Genomic DNA, 11,047 nt, shown 5'->3' on the forward strand with positions numbered 1-11,047 from the left:
GATTCAGGATCTAAATCCTGAGTCTTCCTTTTAGCACCCAAATCCTTTATTGGATTTGGCCCTCACTTGTGTTTGGTCTGTGGGTTTTGTGGGGCTCCTGTTTTGCTTTAATTTTATTTGCCGCTCCAGGTCGTGAAGATCAGGCTGCATAGATCATGAAAATAGTGGATTTAATCACCGGCTTTGGAGTGCAGGGATTAAGATCATGTTTTTAATTGGATTCAGGGGAGTACAGTGTTTTGCAGTTGGTGGTAATGAATCACCAAAAAAAATGATACTGCAATACTTCAGATTCAGCACCCCGCAGCAATGTTGCATTTCACAGCCAGATTGGATCAGTGCAGCTTCAGGCTTGTGCTAAAAGTGATCCGAAGGCAATTGCGTATTTCTGGCACTGGTAATTGTACATCTGCAGAGATGAATCGGATTTATCCACTTGAAAACTCACCCCACCAAAAAAAAGCAGTTCATTTTCAGCTGGAGCAGTGCAACGCAACAGCGGGAGTTTGTGCTTGTACCTACAGAGGACTCTACTGTGCCCATCAGGAAAAAACTAATTCTGAAGAAATCAAGCCAGAACCTTGTTGAATTTTCCACATTTTCATACTACTTTTTTTTTCAGTGGTGTCTTAGGAATAGCTTGTCATTTTTTAAAGACAGGAAGATCAGTTAATTTTCCTATAGTGTTGCCTTAAAAATCTTCAGAAAACCCCTAGTTCTCTTTTTCTTCTATTTTTTTTTAATCTTTTGGAAAACAGTTTCCTGTAGCTTTCAGTTCTCCTTTTCTTTGAAAGTGAATTGCTTCAAGGGTTCCCCTCCGAGGACACTGCCTCAGCACCCGCGTCCTTTCCTCCTCCCGGGAGATCTGGAAGGGTTGTCCACCCCGGCCGCCCCCGTGGTCCCTCCTCTGAAGCCTTGTGGTGCGGCTGCTTGCGGAGGTTATTCACAGGATTTTTAAGGTGATACGTGCTATCTAGTTGCTTTTCATTGACACTCCAAAGAGTTAGACTTACCTGGAGCCCTGGTTCATTGGCGGAGCCCGAGGAGTCCTCCAGTACACAGAAAGGTAAACCCAGAGGATTCCCCAGAACACATGGCATTTTTATGTTAAAATGCATTTTCTGGAGATGATGGGAAGGTACCAGAGCTGTTTGCCCTAGGCCAGCTACTCCAAGGAGTGTGTGTGTGTGTGTGTGTGTGTGACTGTGTGGCAGATGTTATAACACTGGTCAGTGAAGTACCAAAGCTTTTTTCCTTCTAAAAACCCCACTCCTTGGAAATGGCAAACTCAGCAGCTGCAGAAGAGCTATGGCCTTTTCTTAAGCAACAGCCAGATTGCCTTTGTTTTCTTTATCTAATTCTGCAAATCAGATGCAGAGTCCTTAAGCTGTTGAAGTTCCAGCACAATCAAAGTACATTCTTTTAACTACTTGAATTGTCGTGTGGGTGTACACACTCCCAATTCATTTGTGTTTCCTGGCTTATCTTATTTCCTTACCTCCCTATTTTGAAAGCAAATTACTGAAAACCTATTAAAAAATAAATAAATTCCCTACCCTGATTCCAGCTGTGTGGCAGCTGCTGGAAAAGCAACAAAAAGGAGTGGAAACTCAAAAATTGTTAAGAACAAAAAGGGAGGAAGAAAAACGAGAAAAAAAAAATACCATTGGCCCGTGGACACAAGAGTCATCTCTTCAGAGGAAGGAATATTTGCTGGCTCAGGCTCTAAGCAAGATAGGAGAAAGGCAGTGGAGGTTTTCCCTCCAGATTAATCCACTGCTAGGCAAGGAGTTGGTTTCTTCACCACTGAGCTGGAGTGAGACCAGGAACCTGTGACCGCCTCCTGCCAGCCGACAGCAGCGCTCCTGCTGCGGTTCCCCACCAGTCTGATCGGAGCACATGGGAAATCCTTGGCAAAGGTAAATGCATGAAGAAACCTTTAAGCTGGTCAGAATTTTTCCTTTAAAACTATTTTGTTGGAAAGTGTCATTTTGTTGTCAGTATGGTAAAATAGAGTGGACTTTTTTTTTTTTTTTTTTTTAACAATCTAATATTTTTCTTCTTGAAAATGACTTTTACGTTAATTCATGATTGGTTATGTTTTGATATATCTTCCCATTGATTCATTATATATATACAGGTTGCAAGCCCTGTAGAAACGTGCTATGGTATTACACGCTATGCATGCGTCATATTAAACGAGGCAAAATATATAATATCTCCAAGCGCTAGGCCACCTGGTTTGTAGGTGTTGCTCTGGTCACTGCTGTTGCTCCAGAAACATTGAGAGCGTTTGCACCACTGCGAACAAACTCCGTGACGTCAGGCTGGAGAGGGGCATGGCCAGCAGGCTGTGTTAACAGTGTTGAACCATCTCCAGGACCGCAAAGAGGCGAACAGCCTAGACATCTCAGAGCTGCAGGAGACATACTTCTGATGGAAAACACATTGCCAGGTAAGAAGTTTCATATTTCTATTTTGTAAGTGGAAAAATTACACCTGTTATGTTTTCATGGTGGTTGGGGGGAGAGGGTTGCGTTTCATGGTTTTTTATTCCTATTCTTTTAGTACAATGTTATGTTAAAAGAACAAAAAACTTCCTGGCTCTGTTCTCTGACATATTTCGGCATTGCATCCAAATGCTTAAGAGGCAAAGGAACAAAAATGTTCTCCTGGACGCATGTGGACTGCGATTCCTGCTGCTGATGTACTGCTGTAGGCTGAGCACCGCAGGTTGAATGCTCCAGCTCTAGGTCCTCCCAGCTAGCTTGTCCCTTCGTTTCCCTCCCTCCCCTGGCCTTGCTATCACCAGTAACAGCTTCTGCGCATGAAGATCATCAAAGTTCACTTCTCTGTAAAAATTAAAATGTTGAACTCTGATACAGGACAAGTTCAGAGCTAACTTTCTAGAGCTGAAAGTAGGGAAAAAAAGCCTGTTTTAAAACCTGTGTATTAAAGAGGGGAATTAGTACAAATCTCTCTCGCATTTGTCAGGTGGTAAAGGTGGGATTGCTTAGGGACTAGCTGCAATTTTTTAGTTGTGCAGTAGTTTGCAAAGGGGACCGCACTGAGAGCGTGGTCACCCCTGTGCTCCCTCCGCGCAGGGATTAATCATTGCCTTTCGGAAAGTCAGCGGCTGCCCTTGCAGCGCTGGCCACAAATACAGAAATGTGGGTTGCATCTTGCTGCGCCTCCAAGTTCTCTGCCAGTAATCCTGAAGAGCAACTTTCAGGAGCTAGTCACAATATGCTCTGTTAATTTTTCAGAAGAGACAAATCTGAGGAGCTGCCAAGTAGGAAATCCCTCAGACTGAAACTAAATGAAGAAGCAAAGTGGTTATATGTGACATGCATTCCTGGGACAACCTTTGATATAACAAGACTAGATAAAATCCCACTAAAACTCACTGCAATAACTAGGAAGTGAGTTCCTGGAGAACAAGAAGTGTGGGCACATTTATGGAGTCCTCAAATAGGGAGTGTTTCCAGAGATGTTCAGTGATACTGTTATTTTTACAAGTGATGCTCTGGTTAATGACTTCTCTTGTTACTACAAAACATATTTCTGGCTATTTGCTTTATGTCTTCCAAACCTGCTATTTCAAATCTCAGATCTTGCAGAGGTAGGCATGAATCTTTCCTGCTGAAATGCTGTCTTTTAATATTGAATTGAAATTCTTCCTGACAAACTTCACACAGCATCTGTAGGCATCATTGTCTGTTTGACTTCCTGGCAGCTTAATGCTTTAGGTAGCAGGGGATATGTGCTTCTTACTCTGATGGCAAAAATAAGGTTAAAACTGGTACAAATCTAGTTGTTCTTCTTTAATGAAGTGTTTCTGTTATATCTGTAGGAATTCAGTGCAATTTTTACAAGACCCTAACGTTTTTCTTGTTCCTTAAATACTTCAGCATGAAACTTTGTTTATGGCCCAAATGTCTTGTTGCTGATGGGCTGTTGGTTTCGGTTCATGAAGAGTGAAATTCACACTTGGGCAAAAACTTAGCACTTCCTAGAACTCACTTCCTAATTGCCTTTAACTTTCAGAATAGACTGTGATGTCTAAGCACAGGAGAAAGTTCATGGCAAAAAAAGCAGAGCTCCATGGAGATAAGACTTTATGCTAACAGTCAAAGAGTAAACAGAGATTCTGGATCCCTTGCCCCTGGAGTATGCAAATATTTAATTCTTCCAAAAACAAACAATGAAGGGAACAGAGTAGTAGAATCGTTTATTAACTCCAGCTGCCCAGTCTGCGAAATCAGGAAATAAATGTCCAAAGGGAAAAGAGCACAGCGCATTTGAGGTTGCTTTGATTTGGGTTTCAGACATTCTCAAGGATAAAATACAAAAATATGTTCTGCGGCTCCATCCTCAGCTCTTGTTCTGGGAAGGTGGTGAAATCAGTTACTCCTGCTGTTGCTGCGCAGGATGTTTGCCGCGTGGCTGCACGCTCAAGGCGGGAGCCGCTTATATCCCTGCTTAGTACCGAGATGGGCGTAAAGGAGCAAACCGGTGTTTTCTTAATGTTCCTCTGCTCTAGCTGTATCAGAGTTATTCTTAGTTATATTAGTTTGTGTGAAAGCACGACAAGCGGGTCTCCAACTTGTTTTAAGGGAGTTGGTGACAGCTATTGATGCCACTACGAGCATTTAAACCTCAGTTTCTAACTTGGCCTCCTGGATGGCAGGTGCCTTCCCGCTGTGGTCGATGTGGACAGACGGACGTTTGTACCGGGGTGCTCTGGGGCTCGTTGCAATGTCTGGAGCCGACAGCGTGAGCAGTGGCTTACCAACAAACTCCTCGTGTCTAAGGCAGTGCATAACGTCACGAGACGCAGGGCTCGAGGCTCAGCCGAGTGTGTGCTGTAAACCAGAGCTACTGTTCTCCACAGCTGGAAGTTACGCTGTTGTTGTGAATTATAGATATTTCAAGTGTTTTGAATAACTGAATAAAAAATATTTTGAAAATTAAACATTCTTTCTTCTATTTGCCGCTCTTTTCCAATTTTTAGTACAGAAGAGAATAGCATTTCTGTTGTTAATTGTATGCAGTTGATGAATCAAATTACAGCTAGTTAAATGCATCTTTCTGCTGAGTCTCTTTGGGATGAATCTGAAAGACAGCTGTGTCCAGCGCAGGTCTGTGGCCTCTTGTGTAATCTTAGACCATTTTCTTTGAACTTCTATACCCAAACTGTAAAATGGGGAAAGCTCTTAACCTTTGCCGTGTTCTTTGGCTTTTTCTGAAGTGGAGTTTACCTAAGTGAATGTATTAACTTTCAGTAATCTGTGTTACTCTCGATGATACCCTTTTATTTCTTATCCTAGCTGGGAAAATGCAGAGAATATGTGAGAGAACCTCAAAAATATTTCGACAAACTCGTGTTCTCTTATGGAAAAATATTCTTACGGTGTGGAGGATGAAAATGGAAAGTGTTCAGGCAAGTATTTGTTCTACCAAGGAAAAGATAGGATTTTCCCTGTGAAGTGATTTTATGCTCTGTTGTTTTTATAGCAGGTGGTATATGAAAAGCCTCAGCTGATAATGTGGTTCTTGGGGAAAATGTCAGCAGTTACAATTCTTTTAGTGACACAACAATATCACAGCATAATAACAGCTTGCTTCAAAGCTGGCTTATTGCTTTCAGTTGTTGATCCAATTTCTGCACTGTCCAGAAGAACACAATGTCCAGTTCACAATTACTGGTACAAAATTATCTGGAGACCTCATTGGCTCTGGTTCTAAGAAAACATGTTTTTCACTTCAAACATCTCTCTTATTCTAAAATTATTACACCTGCAAAATAGCTCTTCCTCGTTCATATAAAGAAAACATTCTTGTCTGGAGGAACTGGACCTTGCAGACAGATCAGCGCTTAATGAGAAGAGTCCTTGAGGCAGGACCAGATTTCTTCTATACCACCTAACATTCAAAACACTGTACTGTTGCTCACCTGTGTTTCCTCCCTTTTCTCTAGGAATGGATTACATCGCTGCTTTTTGCCTTCCTAATATTCATATCATCAAACCTGATATTCTCTTTTGCACGGCAAGAAATCCCTTATGAATTTCTTGGACACTTAGATGATCCTGCCTTTAATGCTACTGGAGTTAAAATTGCGTATACACCTGTAACAAGCACCACCAGGCAAATAATGAATAAAGTGGCTTCAGATTCTGTAATGATGGGTAATGTTGCTATTAAATCCTTGTTTATAGTTACAGTATCTGCTGTACCCTGACGGTACAAGTACATCAGTCTACATTACTGGTGTTAGGGGACGTGTCATAGCTGTCCCTTTTTTTTGGTCCTTTCTTAGCAGACTGTCCCTGTAGGCCAAAGATTTGATTTCATGCTGGTGCAGCTAGAACGCACGCGCCTGACCGGTGATCAGGGAGACAGCCGAGAGCCTTCCTAGAGCCACGTATTTTATTTAACAGCGAGGGGGAAAGCTTCAGAAAATTCCTTCTCCGCCTATTGATTCTCCTCTTACTGATAATTCCTTGCAGAGTATATTGGGTAGTCTCTTGCATACCTTAAAAAAAGCTACCTCCCCCTCCCCCCCCCCCCCCCCCCCCCCAAAAAAAAAAAAAAAAAAAAAAAAAAAAACCCTGCAGTAGGAGGGAGGATTGGTCAACACAATTTACAGGAGTACAAAATGTGACTGATGCGTATTTTCGTATTGTTCCGTCACTAATCAGAAATTCTGCTGTGTTTTTTGTTTGTTTTGTTTGGAAATGACAGGTATAAAAACAGAAGAAGTGGAAAATGAGAAAATGCTGGAAACAAATGGAATTTTGGATGGAGACCTTATTGGTGTTGTTTTTAAGGATGACTCCTCCTATAGTCTCAGATTTCAAAGCTACAGCGTGGTAGCTCCAAATGATGTCTTGGACAATTTTGGTAACAGAAATAAATGAACCTAGAGAATTGATTTTTACATAACAAACTGCTTAAATGAATTTCTATGCTGCCCTGCCACTTGGAAGGGATCTAGGCTGTATGTGTGAAATACTTCAAGAGAGTATAATAATTGGGATTTAAATTTTTGTTTCCTTCAGAAGCAAGTTAAATGTCAGGAAAAAAATGTTAACACACATTCTCAAAATTCCTTGCTCTCACACTCCCTCTGTGTCATACCACATCAGATCACGCATTGAAAATGAACATGGTGGGCACTAAGCTGCTTCTAGCATATCTATATATTGACAGGCATTTAACGTATTAAAAAATAAATATGCACGCACATTTGTCCACATCTTTCTTTGCTAAGACCAACCATGCCCCCATTTGCTGACTAAAAGAAATAAACCATGTGAAACAAAATAGGAGAGTTTCCAGCAGAAGTGCCGGAAGGCTGAGCTTGGCTGGCTCCGCAGTGCGGCGAAGGCAACGTTGCTGTTGTATCAGGTGGTCCAGGGAGCCAAGGCCATCGACTCCCAAAACTGCACCGTTTTTAGAGAAGATGGCAGCTCCAGGGGAAAGACTGAGTCATACTAAATCTTAATTTTCTGACGCTTAGCTCAAATATGTTGTTACCGCACACACACCATATAGACGCACGCACACACACGTATATGTGTATATACATATGTATATGTAAACATATAGATAAAATGCTTCATTTTCTATCTTTCCTACAGACACCTGCTTCAATTTTTCATCAAGCTATTGCGACTCTCCTTCATACTGGTACGGGGGGTTTTTATCATTGCAGTCCAGCATTGATGCAGCAATGATAGAAGTAAGTATGATCATGATGGAAAATATTTTTTCTGTTTGTTTTTCTTAAGTTATTCAACTTTACAAAAGAAAAAACAAAGTTCATTTTCTGTGATCATTAATTTTTAAATACCAGCATGATTCAAAAGTTAAAAGAAGGATGGATCATCTTGGCAAATTGCTGTCATTTGCATACAATTTCCTGTATTACTTTGAAATTTAGCAGCCAGAACAAGCTGTGGAGTAACTATGGGCTGTGACTCACTCAGAGATCAACCATCCCTTTGTGGAAGTAGAAGTCGTTTTGTTTCTTCACTGTTTTTTCCTTTATTTTTCTCAAAATTTCATGAAAAGTCACAGTAAAATGAATGGAAATACCATAGCCAAAACTTTTGTCTTGTTTTGGGGATTGTGATTTTTAACAAACTGGTCCATTTTGAAAAATAAATTTGAAACGTTCAGTATTTTCCAAACTCCGTTTTTCAGTGGAAAACTTATTACGTCATAAAAAAATCGATTGACTCCAAACACAATATTTACAGAGCAGTAATGCTGTGCATTTCCTGTCCTATAGCTATACAGTCTTCTGTACTGCTTCTGTTATGTTTCTGTTCCATCTGTTTTTTTAGGTCATGGTTGTATTCATAGCTCAAGGCAGCATTGTTAGTTATTACATGGAATTATGGAAATATATTAAATATTGAGACTAATTTGCCACTAAAGAACTTAACATTGTCATTGAAAAACTAGTAACTTTAAAGCTTACAAAGTGGTCTTTATTCTGATGTTGACAATTTCATTATGAAAAATCAAACTAATAGCTAACTTCTCTTTAGGTGAAAACAAATCATTCTGTCTGGGAAGAGATGAAGTCAATTAGTGGCATTCGTCTGAAATCACCCTTGATCAAACCTTCATATAAATTGGATTACATCTGGTTCATTTTCTACGTTCTGTTGTGTTTCTCTCCATATATGTACTTTTTATCAGTGAAGGTTATAAGAGAGAAAAAGAAGCTCAAGGTTTTAATGACAGCAATGGGTTTACAAGATATTGCATTCTGGTAAGTCTAATAAAAGGAGATAAACTGGGCATAATTGCAGGAATTACATTAGCTAGAATGAAAGTGTCAGTCCATAGGGCAGCTCAGCTTCTTTCCAAACTCGGGGAGCTGCGGTGATGGGCTGAGCAGGAGACCACCTGCCATGCATGGGCCCTGGGTCCTCAACTGCCCCGCTACCAGGGCTTAAAGAGTGTCTGCCGCTCGTGAGATGCGATAACGTGCAGTGTATGGGCTCTTTACGCTTTCCCAATTTAAGCAGGTTACCTGAGTGTTTATGTGAAGTATGGTCATGGGTCTGCTGCTGCCGCTCAGCTGAGAAGCAGAGATCCAGGAGATGCCGGCAGCAGTCGGTTGTGGTTGTCTAGCGGTACGTGCAAACTCCCTGAAGCAAGCTTTCACACGTTGTTGAAGTGATGTACAGAAACCTGCGCTGCTTTTATTGGTAGTGGAGGGCGCTTTTCCTCCTGCTCCTGGCAAGGAGGGAGCATCCAGGGCTTTGCAGGCTCGCAGAGCACAGCACACTGCTGGTGCTCATGCTGGACTGGAAGCTGCGCGTGGAAGTGGAGCGTGTGGAGAATTGCTAAGCATCTGAATTAAAAGGAGCATGTCTTGTACCAGATATATTTTGGCAATTGCTGTCATTTACAAAGGCAAAATAACCGTGCCTTCATTTGCAGGTTATCCTGGAGCTTACTCTACACTGTTTACATTTCGATAATGGCAAGCATGCTGGCAGCGATCACAAAAAAAGTCATCAGCGAAGGCAACTTTGCTGAAATATTTTTCTTTTACTTCTTTTATGGCATAGCATCAGTAAGTAGTCTTCTGTGTTTTTAAATTATGCATGTGTTTTTTCCGTTTGCTGATTAAAGTATTTATAAACTTAGATTACAGAATATTTTAGGGCAGGACATTGCATCAGGAAGTAACAAAAAAGCTTCTGCTGCACTGCTTAGAGTTTTATTGTTGAAACTGGTAGGCTAAAATATCATTCCAATTTTAAGAGGTTCTGACTTAAAATAAAAAAACTCAATATTTGTATGTTCGCATTTCACACAGAGCAGGGACTTTGCAAGGAAAAATAATGGTAATTTCTTTAGAGACCGTATGGACAACCAACATCTAGTGCATGGATCATTGTAGGTTTAATGTACCTGCAGTAAAGAAAGAAGCTCCAGCAGTAACGTTAATGGAAAGTCTGCTGCTGAATGGTGCTGGGGCTGGGGCTGCCTCATGTCCAGCCTGCTCAGGAGGCAGAGAGAGCTCTGAGCATCCGTCTGTATAGACCTGCCCTAAATTACAGCCATCTGCTAAACGAGGCGAGCCCTGTGAGGTGCCACGAGCACACAGGGCTTGATTTCACTTTCTAAGAACCTGATCCATAGAGGACAACCAAACCCAACCATGTCTCTAATGTTGCTTGTTAGATTTTTGTTTGGGCTGTTCATTAATCATCAGCAAAAATGCATCCTGCTAATTACTGTTTTTCTCTTCTGCAGATTCACTTCTATTTTATGCTCAGCTCATTGTTAAAGCAGCCTAATGTTGCTAGTTTTGTGGGTTTTGTCCTTCATTTTATCTTTGGATGTCTGGGCTTTCTGACATTATTTGAAAAAATACCTCTGCCTTTAGAATGGATTTTTAATCTCCTCAGCCCATTTGTCTGTACAGCTGGGATCTCAAAGGTACGCTCAAAATAAAACTAGCACGTCATAAAAGTTTAACCTACAGCAAACACACTGCAGACTTGGGACAGTTGACAGAGCTGCTGCCATGTGTAATTTCTATCCCTAAAGTGACCTAGTCAGGGTAACTCTGTATTAAGTGATTTGTAAAAAAAAAAAAAAAAAAAAAAACAAGCTGGACTCCAAAAAGTATGAACACACTAATTTATAACAAGTGCAGCTAGACTCTCATTTTTATCATGAATTTTACCATCTCTGTATATACCATAAATTTCTGTGTCTGGCAACTGTTGCAACAACGGGATGCGTCTGGCAGGTTTGAAATTTGAATTCAGCTTAGTGCAGCACTTCTGATGCTTCTGGTCACAAAGTATTGCAGAGCTTAAAAACAATGTCCTGATCACAAGCAGGTGTTGGGTTATGGTGATGAAAAGGTCGTGACAGCAAAACAGGGGCTTGCGTGTAGTCTCTTGGGCTGAAGGAAGTATTGCATCTGATTTGTACTGTTTTCCCCCCCCTAGATTATAAAATTTGAAAAATATGGAGCAACGCTTGCACCAGAATTGTACCCTTT

The sequence above is a fragment of the Rhea pennata genome, chromosome 19 (assembly GCF_028389875.1).
Source record: "Rhea pennata isolate bPtePen1 chromosome 19, bPtePen1.pri, whole genome shotgun sequence".
NCBI classification, from domain to species: domain Eukaryota; kingdom Metazoa; phylum Chordata; class Aves; order Rheiformes; family Rheidae; genus Rhea; species Rhea pennata.